Here is a 21,043-nt window from a genome sequence, read left to right on the forward strand (position 1 = left end):
CCTGATCGAAGCTCCTGAGGTCAAAGTTTTGTCGATCAAGGCTGAAAAATAACCTTAATTCGACCAGAATTTAGACTCATTCGACTAGAAATCAAGAGAAAATCCTGGTCTAACCAATCCTGCTCGAAATAGCTTCGACCAAGGCAAGAAAGATTGTTAATTCGGTCAGAAACACAAGAATCCTGACCGAAAGGGACGAAAATCCTAGTCGACAAAAAAAAGGGAAAAATCCTGGCCGAAATTCGACCAGGATTCCTGATAGAATGCATCCTCCTCAAAAAGACTTCGACCAAGGCACAACAGAGGTTAATTCGACCAGGATCCTGGTCGAACAGGATTCCTGGTCGAAATCTGTATAAAAAAAAAGAGAAAAAGAAAAAAGGAAAAAGGGGGAAGAAAAAGAAGGAAAAAATCCTGGAAAATTACAGAAAGATAAGGAAATTCCTTAAAATATTTCCTGAAAAATGCTAATATTTTCAGAAATAAGGAATAAATCCAGAAAAATAAGGATAAATCCCAGAAATTAAGGGAAAAATCCAGTAAAATAAGGATAAATCCCAGAAATTAAGGGAAAAAGTCCAGAAAAATAAGGATAAATCCCAGAAATTAGGGGAAAATCCAAAAAAATAAGGATAAATCCCAAAAATTAAGGGAAAAATCCAGAAAATTAAGGATAAATCCTAGAAATTAAGGGAAAATCCAGAAAATTAGGGAAAAATCCCAGAATTAAGGGAAAAATTCTTGGAAATTAAGATAATTCCTGAATAAAAGGAACAATCGTTGTAAACGTGTAGGTCGCTCCACACTTTACGCAAAAATGAAACCATGTAAGGGAATGAATAGACTTAACTTCTGTGAAACCTAATCAATGTTTCCCAAAAGTTGGGGGCAAATGATAGAGATAAATAAATCCTGATTATATAATTAAATATTACAGTTTGGGCTGCAAGGCCCAATAAGAAGATGTATGACATTCAGACCAGAAAGGTTAACATGTTGATCAGGCCTGATGGACCAGATCAGGCCTGATGGAACAAAGAAGTCCCAAAAACCCAGATTATTTATTAATTTCATAATTAATAAATAAGGGAGAAAAATAGCTATTAAGATAAGTCCTAGTGAGGATATAAATCCTTGTAGATTGGCCTCCAAGGAACCTCATGGGATAAGGAATCAGCTTCCTACTCCCTAGGACTCCTAAGTCTATCCTAATTCGGAGACTTGACCACCAAGTCTCCTATACCAAGTCCAATTGAAGGACTCCCACATCTATATAAGGGGTCTCACCCCACAAATTAGAACTAAGTTTTTTGACTTGATCCTTAGCAATCAGCAAGGTATGTAGGCATCTTGTTAAGGCAGATTGAGTCACGAAACACAAGAGCAGTCAAAACGAGCCTTGAAGCTCACGTTCCTTAGTACTAAATACAGCAATTATATATATTAGTTTTTAATCCATAACAATTATGAACTACAACATCAACAAAAATTATATCATTCGATTGTTGGAATCATTTTGAAACTATTACTAACATCAAAAAATCATCCAAAATTATAAAACCAATTTGAGTTTATTACGACAAAAAAATGAAATTATAAAATAGTAGAACTTAATCAATGAAACTGTTATCAAATTGAAGAGCTCCTCAAGAGCTTTAATTTGGTTATCAGAGCTTCATGAACGGATCAGTAGAACTCTCAAAATCAATAAATCTTTGTGATGAACAAGATTATACCCCCAAATCAGATTTTCTATCTTCTTGTAAATTTTATGATAATTATGAAAATAAATAAAATAAAATAAAATAGCTATTTATACTATCTGAAAAATAAATACCCCAAAATTAATTAAAGGTGTTTTTATCCCTTAATTAAAATATTTGGGCCCATAAATAATAATAATAGGGAATTATTTTTAAATCAATTAAATATAAAATTTATATCAAAATTCCCAAAAAATTATGAATAATTCAAAAATGCAAAAATATGAATTTTGTGGGCTTTGACGTCCCGGTGGGGTCCCGGCCCGCTTATTTTTGAGAAACCGAAACGTTTTCTAACAGAAAACTTTAAAAACACATAAAATGCATGCAAACACACATAAAAAGAGATAAAACCTGTACCTCGATAAACATGCTAATAAACACGCGTCCAGATTGCGGGTCGATTCATATAAATACATTTTAAACACGTATCAAATAAGCGAATTTTTTTTTAAATAAATATAACAACTAATGAACATTTTAAATAAATATATATAAGCACATAATATTTATTTAATTATCACAAAATATTCACATAATTTTTCCGGATATTACAATTTCTTTTAAAAATATGGTATGAAATACTCGATTGACAATTTATCTTTCCTGATAAATTTCTTATACTTTTTCGAAGTTCAACTTGTTGAGCTTGTGGCTCACCATTTAAAATTTTATCTTATGTCCAGCTAAGAAAAGTTTCAACGAGGCAGCGGCTTCGAAAGATAATGGGAAGGACAAAGTTTACAAAATATTGTAGATTTTTTTTTGCTAAAGAAATGTAAAAAACCTATCAATATTTTGATGGGACATATATAATTTGGGTAGTTAAATGTCTTGGCGAAAATTCTAAACATGTACTAGCTAGTTGAAGTATATGTAGGTTTCGAATATTTGGATGATGTATCTTTATGAAATGGTCAAATTATTTTATTTCTTTTTTTAATCATCTGATAATAATGTTAAAGAATAGTATGTTGGGTCATTATAAGGGATTCCCCAATCTAGACCCCAGAATTGGAAGGGAGAGTCACGGTTTGGAAACTATTACACAGATTCAATTTAAAAAAAGAATAATTTTTTAAAGTAATATCATCAGTACCAAGAAGAAAATATTATTGTTGACATGTTATCAAGTAAGAGAGGTTCATGTTTTTTAATATTCTAAAAATTTAATTGTGTATTAAATAATCAATTATATGCACATTATGCACTTCCTTATAGCTTGACATTGGTTTTACATATTTTCAAAATATTACACATGCTTATGAATGTCAACACCTCTCGTCCTATAAAATTACATAGATATTATATAACATTATCGAATTTTATCAACATTTTACATAAATACAACAAAAAGGATGAGAAATGCATAATGGAAAAAAATACACAAATAATAGTATATATTATAATATAAAATTTATTGGACATGTAATTGAAAATATGTATGTCATTAATAATATCACTTTATGCGAGAGTAGGGAAGATTTCAATATCACAATTTTTTAAAATAATATTATACGACTTGAAATCGAGATGTTTTTTATAAAATAGTGGATTATCATTTTAGATTATATCACTTAAAAAATTAAGAAACATAAGTATCCTTTAGATAGGTTCATAAAATAAATTAAGAACAATAACATTTCATCTTAAAATATAACTTAATCACTAAATAAAAAATACATTATTTTTCCTTGGAACTTACAAATTATGAAAAGATGTCTATGAACCAATAACATTTTTTACCTTAAAGCTTACAAATTAAGATAATATGTTTATGAATTAACACCATTTTTAAATAAATAAATAAAAATAACAAATGTTTTAAAATTTGACTATAAAACCCTTTAAAAGAATTAGAAGAAAAAAATGATATTTTTCTAACCATCTTCCATTTCAAATTATACCTAAGATTTTATTGTCAACTCACAATGTTTATGTTATAGATGTTGTTTGAGACATGGTTGTCTATTTATTACTGTCTGTTGATCTTTATTAAACCTAATTTAATATTTTATGTTATTTACTATAATTGTTAAAATCTGATTTTTCTTTTTTTTTATGCTAAAATCGAATTAATAATCTTATGTTTGATTAACACGTAATAAATATTATTTTACTTAATTTTTTATGTATAAATCTATTATCTATTTTATATATATCTAATACAACAATGGGGGTTTGGTGAGTTATTTAATTAATATGACGATTATACCCCTACATTAATATCTATATAATATTTATTTCACCTCATCATTTATATATCAAAAATTATTAATTATATATAATTAATACGTATATAATTTTTATTTCAACTCATCATTCATTAGTAAAATTATTAATTATTTTATAATTAATATGTGCGTACATACATTAATACATACATGAATGCAATAAATATATATATATATATATATTAATATATGCATACATACATACATACACACATACATACACACATATATATACATACATACCCACAAACATACATACACACACACACATATATATAGATACATAGATACATACTCATATATTATTATTTGTCATCTATTTAACATCGTCCTTTATTATTTGTCATTAATTTAACATTGTCCTGCAACACAATGAAATAACCAAATATTATATTATATTATATGAAATAAAAAACAGAACAAACTATGTATACAAATACACACATGCACACACATATACACATATATTGAAGTATATATATTTATGTATGTATGTATATATATATATGTATGTATGTACATATATATGTATATATATAAATTAATAATTGTATATATGTATGTATGTATGTATGTGTGTATGTATAAATCACTCATATATATACACACACATACATATATACATATATATATTAATACATGTATGTATGCATACATGCATGTATGCATGCACACACACATACGCACACACATACACATACACACACATACACATATACGTACATAGATACATACTCATATATTCTTATTTGTCATCAATTTAACATCGTCCTCCGACACATGAAATGGCCAAATATTATATAAATTATTTGAAATAAAGAATAAAAGAAACTATTAATACATATATGTATGATTTATACTTCAATATTAACAATTGTGTGACATATATCATCTACTATAACTATCCCATAGGTTGTTAAACATCGCCAAGGGGGGTTTGTTGAGCAAATTATTTTATATAACAATTATACCCCTATATTAATATATATATATATAATAATTAATTCACTTCGTCATTCATTTATTAAAAACCATCAATTATTGTATAATTAATATGTGCATACATACATATAAACAATAAATATATAGATATATATAAATTAATACAGGGACACACACACACAAATGCATACTCGTATATTCTTATTTTTCGTCAATCTAAACTCGTTCTCCAACATAATAAAATAGCGAAATATTATATTAAATTTAATAAAATAATAAATTAATTAAACTATTTATACTGATATATATGATTCATACTTCACTATTGACCATTCTATGACATTATTCTTATACTCCCACTGTCCCATAGGTTGTTAACATCGTTGATAGACACGGAGATTTAAAAAAATGAATTATTTTGAAGAAAATTAAGAAATATACTATTATTTCTAAATTTTAGAGCCATTATAAAAATAATATGTTATTTTAGAAAATGTTAACAATCTGTTGAAACATTTCAAAAACAAAGTTATTGGAACGGAGAGTATCATATGTCATTCAGTGAGTAAAATTACAGTACAGACGTCAATTGCCTACATAGTATGACTTATCAATCACATTTCTAACACATAAAAAAATTAAATAATTAAAAAACAAATTAATAAATATTTTATATTTGGAGTGATTCATATACATCAAACACACATAATCACTTGTATTTATTTTACTTTCTAAGCATTGACATATTACAAATACCATTTAATTGTGAAGTGATAAAAATTGTATACTGAAATAATTTATTACTTCATGTGAATGCACCATTGCAAATATACCTCAATCACTCGTGCTCATATGCATAAACAAATAAATTATTCATCCATAGGTAACAACATAAATATAGACAGTTTCAATATGTACAATCTAGAGTATGTCGGTGCATTACACAGGTTATAGAGCTAGTTCTTTTGAAAAAACCAACACCTATAAGGAAGTATCAAAATTATCAATAATTACATTCAAAAAATTTGGTGAGTCGCTCATGGGAAAATTGACTCAATTTAGTCAAAATTTGAAAATTTCTATCGACTTGATCATTGAAAATCTAAAATTTTGTGTCTACTTATTACATATTTCCTTACTACAAAATTTTAAATTAGCGACTAATTGATTTTAATTTTACAACGAGTGATTAATTTTGATACATTTTGACCCAATGAATGATGTCTTTGATAATTAACTCAAACTTATTTAGATCATAAAATTTTCATCGGTTGATAAAATAAAATTAGATTACAATATAATTGTTTTATAAAAAATGTATTGCCATTGAACTACCTGCAATAAATTTATTAGGATATCATTATACATGTCCTTGTATCAAATATTGAAATACTCTTCATCCTAAAAATGAAAACATTCTGACCTACAATATTTTATGGGCCAATATCCAAAATAATGATGAAGTAACATTTTAGGATCCAACACCACCTTTTTTGTCCTTCATCTTAAAGTTGAAACTCCTCCTTTCATTATATTTAACCTTAATTTCATATATGAGGCCCATAGTATACATACAACTTAAGTGAGTACGTAAGTCGCATTCGTATTATGAAAATTAGAAAAAATATAAAAACATAAATTACCTTTTTGAGACTGTTACAAACAATATTCTTGCTACCTGAGCAATTTTCTAGTTTGGATTATAAATATATGTAAATGAATGTACAACATTTGCAGTGTAGGTATATGTGTTTCTATATTTTTGCTAGAAAATATTAGTGATATTTAGATTAAAAAAATAAATGGTAAAAGGATATCTTGAATCTTACTATGATTGTAATTATCCTAGTTTAGAGATTAACAAATATTGTACTGCAATAGAAAAATATTGTACAATAATAAATATTATAATAAAAAATACCAATAGATGAAATATAGGTTCTTTTCAAAACTTACGCATAACTGATGTTTGTCACAAATCATTTAACTTGTAATTTTTCCTTTTTTACACAATTTTCACACACGAGTTGTAATTTGTATAAATTAATTATTCTTTGAATTCACTTCACTCCAAAAGAAAAATAATCATAACGGAAAAGTTAAGATATCCCTTGTATAGTTTGTAAACATCCATTATTAATTCAATAAACGAAGAGTTATAGTTTTTTTTAAAATAGCATCCATTGTATATTTACTACTAGCACAGAGAAAACAAACCAAAATTAGATACATCAAAATGACCAAGTGAAATTATAGAAAAACTGTGTATGGTTTTCCTTCTTTGACTGTGTGTGTATCTCTGTGCAACATACAGTGAATCAAAATCAATATAAAACCGTTTGATATATTTAAGTACTTTAAAAAATGATCCCATAGAAATTAAACTGATGCATAACCTTGTCGTAGCCACATAGACATGTTCATATCCAGGCGATATCGGGCTCTCTCATATTGCGTGCAATACACTTGCTCAATTCAACTGGTCATCGGTGTTGTTCATATTAATGGCCCAGGCTATATGGGTCCTACAAGCAAACTTATAAATAATCAACCTCATGCCATCATACTGAAAAATTCTCTCTCCATATTTATATACTAATATTATAGATATACATACCTCTTGTAAATAAAAATATTTCACATAAAAACAATAATATTTTAGCTTATATATAGAGAATGTGGTACATGCCAAGTAAATCAACTAAGATGAGTAACATACAAAAAAAACTACAAAAAGAAGGGGAAACCTCTGATACTTCATTTACTAGCACCATGACACTTGCAAAAATGGGGCTATCAAATGTTCCTCAAAGGTACATCTTGCCTCCATCACAACGTCCAAATCCTACCTTTAATCTCCACCCTACCACAATATTCCATATCATCGATCTCTCAAATCTAAACAACCCGTCTCATAGAGTTCGAACAATTGATGACATACGCACGGCCTGCAGAGAACAAGGCTTCTTCCAGGTACAGATTTTTTATTTATTTTATCATATTGATATCTTCATCTACTTAAATTTATTCAATGGTTAGGACTTTCTTAAAAAAAAATCCTTAAATATTTTTCATGAATATTGTTTTCATTCTGCAAAAATTGAGCAAACATCCCTCTAAATGCAAGAGTTTTTGACAACCAATGTCAAAATTCAATTCTTATTAATTTTTATAAACATTAATCTCTAGATACTTTTCCATATCAAGGTCATCAAGAGAATTTCTTTACAATTCAACGTCAAATAATATGCATGCATGGTTACAATCCTTACGTATCCTCAACTTACGTAATCATTTATTGGCTATTGGTGATCAACCATGGAATATTACTTTAAACCATGAATGATGCCATAGATGTTGCAAGACAATTCTTTATTCTACCTAGTGATGAGAAAATGCACCTCGCTTCTGCTAATATTCATAATCCAGTGAGGTACGGAACCAGCCTCAATCATGTGAAAGATAAAGTCTATTTTTGGAGAGATTTTAGCAAGCATTATTCTCATCCTATAGAAAAGTGGATCGAGCAATGGCCATCAAATCCGCCTAACTACAAGTAAGTTTTAATAGTATTATGGTATTACGAATAACACTTGTCAATAATTATTACAAAAGTATAAGATTTTACATGAATTTATATAATTGATCTAACTTACATGTTAATGTAAAAGTTTTACTACACCTTTAATACAATCCATGCAAGGAAAAAGGTTCTACCTTAAAATAATGCATTACTGCATTTTAATCATCAAAACGTAGTTTTTAATTATTTTGAAGAACAATACTTACATAAATTGATACATTTCTTATAGAGAAAAGATGGGAGAATACACCAAAATAACATATTTGTTACAAAGGCAGCTCATGCAAGTAGTTTTTCAAAGCTTAGGACTGAATCCAAAATACTTGCAAGAAGATATTAAAGGAGGCTCACAAGTCATGGCAGTCAACTACTACCCAGCTTGTCCACAACCAGAACTTGCACTGGGCATGCCACCACATTCAGATTTTGGGTTGCTTACGATCATACATCAAAGTCATAATGGGCTGGAAATCATGGACCGTGATAAGAAGTGGTATCCAGTTCCATTGATTGAAGGAGCTCTAATAGTACAGTTAGGTGATCAAATTGAAGTAATGAGCAATGGTCAATACAAAAGACATCGAGCTACTGTTAATGCTGAAAAAAATCACATTTCTATTGCAAGTCTTCACAGCTTAGCTTTAGACAAAGGAGTAGCACGTGCACCTGAACTTGTGGATGAGCAGCATCCACTTTCTTACAAAGAAGGCAGCTTTAATGACTTTCTCACTTCTATATTAAGTAACGATATTATGGAAGGAAGATACATAGACATGTTGAAAAATTAAACATGAAAGATGCATGCGAGAGTGTATAGAAAAACTCATGTTGGTACGTTTTTATTTTCATAGAGTACCCTTCCTCTTCACTCTGTTTTATATACCTACAATTATTTGTAGGAGCGTTCTAGTTCTCATGCTGCTTATGTGAAATAAATGTCAATAATAATTAAGCTTTCCAAATTTCATTAATGTGTTAATGTCAAGAATATGAAGTTTAATTTTTTATATCTTGAAATTAATCAATATGTAGCAGTTAATTAATATTTCGATACCTATTTATGAATTGAAATATGATGGGTTTCTTATTGTTAGTCAAAAAGATTTAATAGTCTTATGGTAAAAAATTTAATTCTATATATAGTATCTAATCAAAAATTATCATTTAAAATAATGATACAAAATATTAAATTTTGTTTTTCCCAACAACAATCCATGACAAACAAATTTTATAGTTCACCTTATGCAAAACTAAACCATTCTTATCTAAATAAATCACATATACGTCCATTGATCATAGAGTATAATGTGAGCTTTTTTTAATTAGTTTAAATTGCTGAAATCAGACATCAAAAATTCCCTATGTCAGAGAGAACGGAAAATTATCATAAATTTAACTAGCATAAAAAATTGACCTACATTTACATATTCATTTGTAAAAAAATACGATATTGTATATTTCAATTAGATGTAAAAAAGAGGTGCCCCTCATATAAAAGATTAAATTATTATATGTGTACAATTAAATATTCTCTTAAACATGCTCACTTCACTAATAGAACTTTACCTTTTAGAAAAATATTGATTAGTAGTCAATAACTAAACTTTATTAGAACATTTAAAATGACATAAATGTCAGATTTAAGTCATAGGTTATTATAATCATTGTCACAACTCTTCAACAAGAGATCTATATATATAGATATAATGATCAAGATTATTATTTTGACTATAAAATTTCATCATATAATAAATAAACCGAATAAACACATGTAATGTTTATTGTACTAAATTCATCTTAAAACTCGTCGACATAATATAATTCCTATTTAATACATTTATTAACTTTCTTTTAACACATGGGTTAAAAACTGCCATTAAGTTACGATTACATACAATTTGGCTTCAAATTTTTTTGTTTGGTAGATATCAGCTTCATTTAAGTTAAATATATGATTCTCATGACTAGATTTGAATTGTTATGCACCTATAAATCTTTTGAATGACTGCATACAAAATTTTGCAACTAACAACATAAACTGTAGGAATGAATCACACACAAAATCACAAATTTATCAAAAAATTCGAAAGCCATAAATTTAATTATCTTTCTCAAACCAAGATATGACGGTCATGACCAAACAAACTACGAGGATCATAATATTTGAGAACAAAAATAATATGTACAAAGAAGTAGCATGAACAATAACTTACAGAAAAATTTGCAAATTTAAAACTAGATTTTGAGTATGTACTAATCATGTACATGCTTATCACGCTCATGATCAACATCATCTTTCACCTTGTTCAAATCCTCCGAAACGCCATGATTTTGAGGGAGAGAATTTTGTATTTAAACACAATCGTGTGTGTATACATATATATTTATGTCATTCTTTCAAAATTTGATATAGAGAGAAACTTGACCTTTGGGAACTTCGGAAGAACAATTTCGTCAGATTTTCGTGGGACCCACGTTTAAAAAATTATAGATCTTTCCCGAAATATATATTTACTACATGCTCATATATTAGGCGGTTGAAAAATATGAGTATTACCTTTAAAAATGTTTATAACAATATGAGAATAAATAATAATTGGATGAAACAAGTAAATATTATTCTACGAAATTAATTTTATTTATTTTTATATGTTTATTTATTAAATTTTAATATATATATGTCTCATTTTTCGTATCACAACGAGACTTAGTAGCATTTAAAATATGTAAATTAAGATATTAGTTGCTGGTAATTCAATCTAAAAATCCGCTCATTTAAACTTTGTGAAACTAATTTGACCATCTGAAACTAATATTTTATATAAAATATAAAAAATGATTATATAGTTGTACATGTTTTAAAAATGAAAACTACAAACAAGTGATTTGGATAGTTGAAACTTTTAATACATGTCAGTGACGATTTATGTAACCGTCAATATTAAATCCATCACATGTTAAATTAAAAATAGGTTGCTTTTGTAAATAAAATCTATGATTTGCCATAAATTATTAATCACGAGTTAATTAGTGTCATTTTCAAATTATACGATATTGTATGTATATATAACTTATTCTAAATTAACATATTTGACCATTTATGTTAAATAAAAAACTATAAATAATTAATATTTATAGTATTAACTTTTATCAAAAAAATCCTCTTTGGATTTGCTTATAAAAGTGACTGTTGGATATTTGGTTTGAATCACTTTTCAACCCAAATAAGTATTGGTGAGAGGGAAAAAGTGCTCTAATTACTAACTAAGGACTTTAATTATTAACCAGTGAAAGTGATTTTTATATAAATTTAATCATACATTACAAAATAAAATATGTAATACATAACCCTTACTTACATAAATATTCCAATAAAGAATTGTCCAAGTATCGACTATTGAGATTAACTAAAGAAGCACTAATGTAAAAATAGATAATTTATTTTAATATGAAATATAGTAATAGGTTTTGGCTAATAGTATTTTGCAGCCATTATATGATATTATTAAATTATCAATAGATTTTTTAAGTAATATATATAAGGTCATTTAAACTATCTAATTTCAACAATTTAAAAATGAAATGTTATCTTAAATTAATTTATCAATCACTTTTAATAACTTAGATTCAAAATGATGATAATAATAACAAAAACAACAACAACAACAACAACAATAATAATAATAATTATTATTATTATAACAAAAATAAAAACATAACAACTATGTGATTGACTTGAGGGAAATTTAGTCCAACATCTATTTCACACATAGCATTGTTAGGCGTCCAATGGATTATGTAATCTATGAAGACAAAATTTTCCAGCCACCAATAACCATCCTCTAAGTTAGAATATGAAATAATTAGAAAATTATATGCACCTATTCTTACCCACGTACTATGTAAAACTGTTAAATTAAATCTTATAATGCAATCATAATGAACCAAATCAAATTTTAATAAACTAGCTTAATTATAATTTTTCATAAAATCTTACTTAGTTAAGATTCGATTATTATTAATGAGTCTTAACTATTGATCAAAGCAAATTATAAAAAAAATCAGCTTGCTTTCTCGTGGATTATATTCAACATTACTAAAAATCTAACAATCGCAAGGACTACATTGATGATCAAATATTATAAAATATAACTTTCTAAAAATTAGGATACATAAATAATTGAATTTTTTTATTTAATTAGCTAAATAAGAAAGCTGGTGTGTGTTTTAACCAAGTTTTAATTAAAAGTAGATATCATTCAAAAATATGATTTATGTACAAATGTGTTTACTTACCTCTAATCTTATTTAAAAGAACGTTGTTGAAGATGTATTGTTGATGATCATATGCCACCAGATCTTCTTCACAATACGTGATATCGTATTTCGATGGAAATTCTATTATAAGATTTCATATATCTTAAAATTTAAACATCAAAAACTATATTTTTCTCCATGTGGTTGGAATGAAAGAAATCAGAAGAAAATTAAATGAAATATGTACTATCACGTTGATATGTATATTCAAAATTTCATGAATCTATTCATCCAGTGCTCTTGTACCATTCATAAAAACTATAACTTAATTAAACCGAATTTGGGATATCAATGCTCATTCTCGACACAAACCTCATCCCACAAGATATGCATTATCTCATTTTTATGTTTTTGCACTCCTATTCCTTTCATTTACCTCTGAATTTATCAATATTTTTTCTTATATTCCTGTTTTGTTACATTCCTTCCAACTAATGTTAAAAATTTAAAAGATAGACATAGTATAATAACTCAACTGGTAAATATATCTCAAAACATGGGATATGAATTAGCTTTATTTCTAAAAAATGAAGGCATGAAGCAGAACATGAAAGAGAAAAGCAGAGAAGGAACGTGATGTTAAAATTTACAAAAGTTTCTATAATTTTATATTATAATAATATAAAATTATGATTATAATAAAATGATGCAGTTGTACCTGGATAAAGATTTGAAATAGTTGATCAAATGCAGAATGAACAAGATATTAGGAAGATGTATTAAATATATGTGAATACATGCATGGGGAGTAAGCATGCAAAATATAGATGTATATATGTAAAATCAACTATAGCTTTTTGAAAGAAGGAGAGGATATAGTGAAATGCAAAGAGTGTGCTTGAATACATTTATATATACACTCTTTCCCCCAATCCAACGACAACCCCTTATATTATCTTCCATTTGCCAAAATATGTGTCCGAGGTGAAGCTATCTCTGCGGATAAATAAAATGGTTGAAACTAGTTTTAATGAAATATCACCAGAATACATAACTCTGTTGTAACCTCTATCTAACTATATGAAACTACCTAAACATTAATATAAAACTATGATGTTTGCCTTTGGAGGTAAATATTATTTAAGGTTTCAATGTTTTAACACTTGGAGAAAAAGACCCAGAATAAAGATATTCTACAAAAGAAGTTATACTTTGCACTCTCTACAAAAGAAAATAAGAACATATATTATATTATTTTATAAGAGAAACAAAAATATGGGCGCACCTGGATTATCAAAACCCGAAATAACGTCCACCTCATTATTTAAATATGAACATAGATTGAATATATATCCTTCACGCAAAATCTTGAACAAGTTGAGAGTTTTTTTATTTTTAGACAATGGGGAGCTGTTACTTAATTTAATTGCATAAGGACAAGATGTAACTTTATTTCACATTATTGTAGAGGTGCACTGATTTTTAGGCTTTCATCTTCCACTTGCATATATACATATATATGATCGCGCTTCAATGAAAACTTCTTGAAATTAGAACCATTAAAACTGGTGAATACTATAGTTAAAACAGGTGATTTTTTATAAAGTTGAAATTTTGAATTTGGTAAATTAGTAATTTTGTGCAAACCAAAAATTTTAATTTTTGTAAAATTATCTATTGTAACCATGAAAATCACCAGTTCTCATGGTTCGCATTTTAAAATGTTTTCATTTTAATTAGTTATTGTTTTATTTAGTTACTAAAAGACAAGATGCAACTTTATTTGACATTATTGTAGAGGTGCACTAATTCAAGTTTCAGCTGCCAATGAAATATAACTGGTTTTTCAAAAAATAAAAACCAATAATAATTTGCACTGGCAACATGTAGGTATCTTACAACGACAATATAGATTTGGTATTGATACATTAAATGGCCTTCTCTGTATGATGCAAAGCTCATATCTAGAGATTTTTAATTCAAAGTGTACCCTGAAATATATGAATCTAGTAACATGATATTATATTTATCTCTTACGTGCATTGCCAGCGGTCGCAGTTGTTTTATTCAATGGTTTCAAATTGGAAAACATCTTTTCATTACTATATCAACTTATGAAAACACAAATAGGAGTGTGGATAATTAATATACAACAACTCAATTTTTACAAACCAGAAAATAAATTAAAAAGTTATTCATGAGTATTAGCTTCTAAAATTAATGACATAACAAGGTTAATATAAAGTCACTTGGGTACTTTCAAAGGTATCCAAACATAAAGAAAATTTAAAAGTCACCAGAAATTTCCATAGTCATACTAATAACACAAGAAGATAATGTGCTCAAAGGTGTCACTAGAGCATATTGAAGTTAATATAAAAGAGAAAGTTTCGGAAAAAAATTTATAAGCTTCGCATGAAAAAACCTAGGAGATATTGCACAAATTGTAGTTTTGAGAAAATTAATAAAAATTAGAGTACAACCACAACTCTCCACCTAAGTCGTAGTAATATTAAATTTAATAAGATAGATTCACGCTCTTATTGATGGTCATGTCAGTATGTTGTTGAGATGATTATTATAGTTTCTCAAACAAATATAAGGTCTGATTCATGGATGTACGTATATAGTACTTCAGTTTTAAACAAAGAAACCATATAATTTACCAGTATCTTATCTTTTAGTCTCACTATTTATCTGGATTCATGACAAATGTTATACAATAATGCAAAGGACTATCTATATGGTAATGTGAGATATTTTAATCTCATATATTCTAGTATAAGTAAAAGTAAGATAACTTACTTAACTTTAGTATTTCGTCAACACGGAAACATTTATGTGTATATATCTAAACACATGTTCTGATCATATGTAATATGCTCATATTTTTATATTAATTATCTTTCTGCATAATTTAGACCCATATATTAATAAAAAGCGTCAAAAAATTGATATTTTCAACATTTTTTAATACATACATGGCACATAAGATGGGCAGGTAGGCAAGTTGATGTACAGCTAGCGTGCATTTATTAAATATCGTGTGAATAAGAGAGGAAATACTCAAAACCATATTAAGATATCTACAAGTTAGCCTATAGTTCTCATATTACGGCTTTCTGGCATAAATGGTTATTTTTAATATTTAATTGAACGCATATAAATAGGGATTCTTTTTTTTAAAATAAAATTCAAAAAGAGTCTTTTAGAATATATATATATATACACACACACAATATATATATATACATACACACGTATATATATATATATATTCATATAAATATATATATAATATATTCAATATTTTTCTATATTCAATATTCCGACCTTATGTCATTTGTTGTAATTACTACATTCAATATAAGATATTTATGTAACGATATAATCTTTTTTGATCTACAAAACGCCTCGTGTTCAGAATTGCACCATCATTAAAAATATTCTTAAATATTTCTCGCAAGTTCTATTGATCATAAAGTATATGAAATTGCATAAGGACAATTACTAAATTATAGGGACTTTCAATTAGTCTAGAATAGTTATAACAAGTTCAATTTCATATGCTAACTTCTAATATTTGTAACTTTTAAAAGTGTGAAAATTCATTAATTTCAAAATATATTAGAATTATTTATATATTTACTATAAATGATAAATATAATATTAAATTGGAGTTTTTTGATTATACTGGATTTTTGTAAGTGCAGGCTTGTATAAAAATAAAAATATTTGAGCACCATAAGTGTCACAAAAAATACTATATATTAACATGAGCAAATACTATATGTTTAATAAAAAAATGTAATTTATAAATATAAATATTATTGTTATTTTGTAAAAAAATTATTTTCAAATGTAATAGTCAATAACATTTAATTCTTATAAAGCAATTATTATCATTTTGTTGATCAAAATTCTTAATATATCACTGATTTAATTAAATGATAGTAAGATATATGAATTTTATATTTTAAATTTCAACTTGAGCAAAAATCTAATTCAACAAAAAAGGAAAAAGAAATAAGTTGATATTGAGAGCAAGAATATTAACTAGTGTTAAGACTAGTTACACTCCGTGAAAATTTTAGATTCTTTATTAATAGATTAACTCAAATGTAAATAGTTCTCCTTCTCTCACAATGGCTAGATTGTATTATGCTAATGGTTCAAATTTTCAAGTTGTATTGGAGAACAATTGGGCCAATAAGGAATGTAATATGGACAAAATATTATGGGTATAATATATGATTATAATAGTTCGTATTCATTTATAATGTATATCAATTTGAGTTGGGGCTATGATGGATCTAGTCAATGTTACAATCTATTTTAAGAACATGATTACGTGGGATTTGCAGTTGTGGAAGGGGTCACTACTTATGGTCGTCTTTCGAAAAGGGAATATTTAGTAGATAATTTTTATTATTGGATAGTTTCGTTATTGTAATAGTTATTTTGGGTTGGATACACTTGAATTGCTCTATTTTCTCTTGTGTTGCTACGTATTTGGACAATTTCTCTTATTGGATTACTCTATTTCTCTTGTGATGTTGTGTGTTTGGACGATTACTCATATGTTGTCGTGCTATGGATTCTGTTGGAAGCTTTTGGTTGTTTTGTATTTGTGACTATGTTTAAATTCGTTTGGATACTCTTATTTTCTCAGTTGCATCTTTGGATCGTTTGGTCATAGGACTCCGTTTCTTGTTTGACAAACTCTCGATTCACCATCTTGAGTTTGAGGGGGGATGTTAACATATATATTATTCTTATTATTGGATAGTTTCGATGTTGTAATAGTTTCGGTGTTAAAATAATTTCCTTTATTATTGTTTTGTTGTTGGCTATATAAGCTCATCATCTAATGTAATTGAGAACAAGTCATAATATAATAAAACTCTACTTTTCTCTCTTTTCTCCATATTTTATCAGATACGATGGTGATCAAGCTTCCAAATAGATTCAGAACTAAAATAAATATCTGGGAAAACTTCAACACAAAAATATTACCACTCATATGCTTTTGGTATATGATATATTTAACATACATACAGATAAAAAATTAAAATATATATATTGTCGAGTATTTATAATTATATGACTAACCCTGAATAATATATTCTTAATTTTGATAAGTTACCAAATATTTGGTCCTAAACAATTGTAGTATTTAATAAACATTTTAGCCATAGTTTATTCTCTTTTTTATGCTGATTAAGTATTTTGTAGAAATAATTATTATCTGTTTACTGAGAAAAAATTGAGCAAAGTAGTGGCATAAGGATATAGAAAATTGTTGTTATCTGAAAAAAAATGAATAGATGTATAAAATTATGTGTAGCATCCCCAGGTCTGATCCATAATTTAACAACTCAAGCTGAAGTCTTAGTAAAGATATCCAAACATAATGTAAGTTGTTACAAACCAAATAAAATTTCAAAATCTTATACAGTAAATATAACTCTACGTGGAGTTGTATGGTAGTCAACACTAACTCAATTAAGCTTAACTAATATAAATTGTACTAATAAATAATTCTTATCATTGTTGAGACCCTTAACCAACTTGCACCAATAAATAATATTTTGGACTATATTCCCCCATTTATGTATCTTTTATTGAATTTCGAGCTGTGAATAGTAGACAAACCATTTTTATCTTCGTCTGAAATATTGAAGTTTTGTGGCGCCCCAAAATCCGGGGTCAGGGACCTAGGAGGCCACGCCACCTTGAATCATGTTTAACACTTATCTTGTACAATAATATATAATTTCTCACACAATTATTACTCCACACTTATCAACACACACACACTTACAGGTTATTGTCTTGGAAATGAATAATTCATTACTAGAGTTTATCAAATCCGCAAGGTGATAGTTATTACAGACCAAACGTAATTAAGTTTTACCACGGGGGTAACCTTTATTTAAGGTTAAGTCGGCGACCAAATATATTTTTCTTCAATATTACCTTACATAAGTCATACTTGTAAATAAGCCGGAGTAAAAATAACTGAAAACCAATCCAGCTAATACGGTATACCTGGGGTACTGCACCGAACATCTCCGGGATGATTCCAGGTTTATACTTTATAAAAGCTGACAGATTCTCGTTCTTACAATTGTACATCACGCTCTACTATAGTGTTAAAATATTCTACGATATATTCATCGTAATCTCAATTGTTATATATACGTAAAAACTCGTATTTTGATATCATAGCAAACATGGCATTTGTACGAAAACTGTAAAACAATTTTCACAGCACAATAGTATATTGAACAGGGTTCGTAAACTTTCCTGTTTACTTTGAGGTGGAGGGCGCTCTAGGGTCTGTTCGGAAATCTATAATCATGAACAATTATTGTTCCGTTAGATTCCGTTCGTATTTATCATTACTTGTACATACACGATACTTACTATTCATTTACACGACTCATGTTACTCTTATTATTCCAATAAGTACAAGTACTTGTCATATTCTCTTTCATTTCATAATCCCCTACGCCTGTTAGTGTCTTTTACATTCCGTCCCTCGTCTCCATTCGCGATTCTAAAGGATTTCTATTCGCGCGGTCTCGGCTCCGATATTTTTATAAAATTGAAAAATCCATATTTCACTTTAAATTTTTATGGCATTTAATAAACTCCATTTCTTAATCTCTGTAAAAATTTTATAATTTTTGAATGTTTTTAGGTTGATTATTTCTATTTCCAAATTTCGTTATTTGTAGCATTTTTTATCGTGTATATCGGTTTCCAGAAAACGGACTTAACGTTTGAACCGTAAATTAGAATCAAGCGATTCAAGTACCTAAACGATCCTTACAACAAGATCTATAATTTTCAAGTCTTACCTTTCAAGAAATCACAGTTTATAAATTATGTACTTCTGCAGAAAATCTATGGTTATGTTTTATTCGTTTTATCCACGTTACGCTCGCGACTCGGGTTTCATTTTTGCTCTAAATCATTAATCGACAACCAACATTCACCATACCATCATCTTAGCACTTACTCCTCTCAAGAACATCATGTTCTTGAGGCCACAACATTAATCTTAGTAACTAACTAACTAAGTATCAAGAAAATAACAAATCAACCATCAATATTAGGTTTACAACTAAGATCGATAATTTTCTTGAAACTTAAACATTAAAAAAAGTTTGGGTAAGGATTTATACCTTTCTTGAAATATTTGAAGGTGTTCTTTTTGATGGATGAATCTTGGGGATGCTTGGGTGTGCTTAAGGATCCTAAATTATGCCATAAAAATCAAGAAATCAAGAAGTGTTACTATTTGGCACTATTCATTGTCACTTTTATGAAATTATTTACCCATACAAACCTTAATGAAATGCTCTAAAACATTTATCTTAACTTAGTTTGATATGTAGGAATATTAGGAATTAATTGGAGGATTTTTCAATGGCTTGAAGTTGAGGTCTGAAATTTGATTTCCCTTGGAACAGTAAATGGCCGAATGGAGCTTGATGAGAGAGAAGGGAGAAATTTTGGTTGCTTGCCTTGGTTGATTCTTGAAATTGTGATATAATATTTAGTATATATTCCTAGGATATGAAAATCTATCAATATCTTTCTAGCTTGGCTAACTTTCAAAGCTAGATTGCTAGCTTAGGTACTTCCATTATTATTCATGTTACTATTTGCTAGCTAGGTTACTATGCTCATTAGGTTGGTTACTATTTAGTTCCTAATTCTTGGTTACTTCCTTACTATCTGGTTTGCATGGCTTGATATGTTTTATTTATTCGCTTACATATTTTTTTGGTCGCTTATTCATTTCATAATAAATCTTCGTAAGCGGTTCGCGGGGTGAATCCTTTCTTATACGTCCTTTACGGTTTGAATCCTTGCACTTGAGTTTGAATTTGTAGGATTTTAGATTTGTAATTGTATTTTGATTCTCGTATTCCTCGATGGTTCATAGATACGGTCGTTTTACAAAGTTCGTTTTCTTCGAAAACTAATGGCAATTACATACACTCATTTGGTACGTATAATCACGATATCGACTCGGAAACTAAATTTTCCATGCATAACATAGTGTGAGCGTATAAGTTTTCTCTGATTTCCAGGGTTACTATTCATCAAACATTTTACAAAGTCTCAAAAAATCGAGTTATCACAGTATTCCCCTCTAAAAAGGATTTCGTCTCGGAATCAAATAGAAAACAGGCGGGGATATCTTTCTTTCATTGTGTCCTCTAGTTCCCAAGTTGACTCTTCAACAT

At 27.8% G+C, this 21,043-nt stretch overlaps 1 pseudogene; it reads left to right on the plus strand.

Moving 5' to 3' along the window:
* Nucleotides 1-7,645: 7,645 nt before the first annotated feature.
* LOC141695282 (2-oxoglutarate-dependent dioxygenase 21, chloroplastic-like) lies at nucleotides 7,646-9,565 on the plus strand (annotated as a pseudogene).
* Nucleotides 9,566-21,043: the final 11,478 nt, after the last annotated feature.

The sequence above is a fragment of the Apium graveolens genome, chromosome 11 (assembly GCF_009905375.1).
Source record: "Apium graveolens cultivar Ventura chromosome 11, ASM990537v1, whole genome shotgun sequence".
NCBI classification, from domain to species: Eukaryota; Viridiplantae; Streptophyta; class Magnoliopsida; order Apiales; family Apiaceae; genus Apium; species Apium graveolens.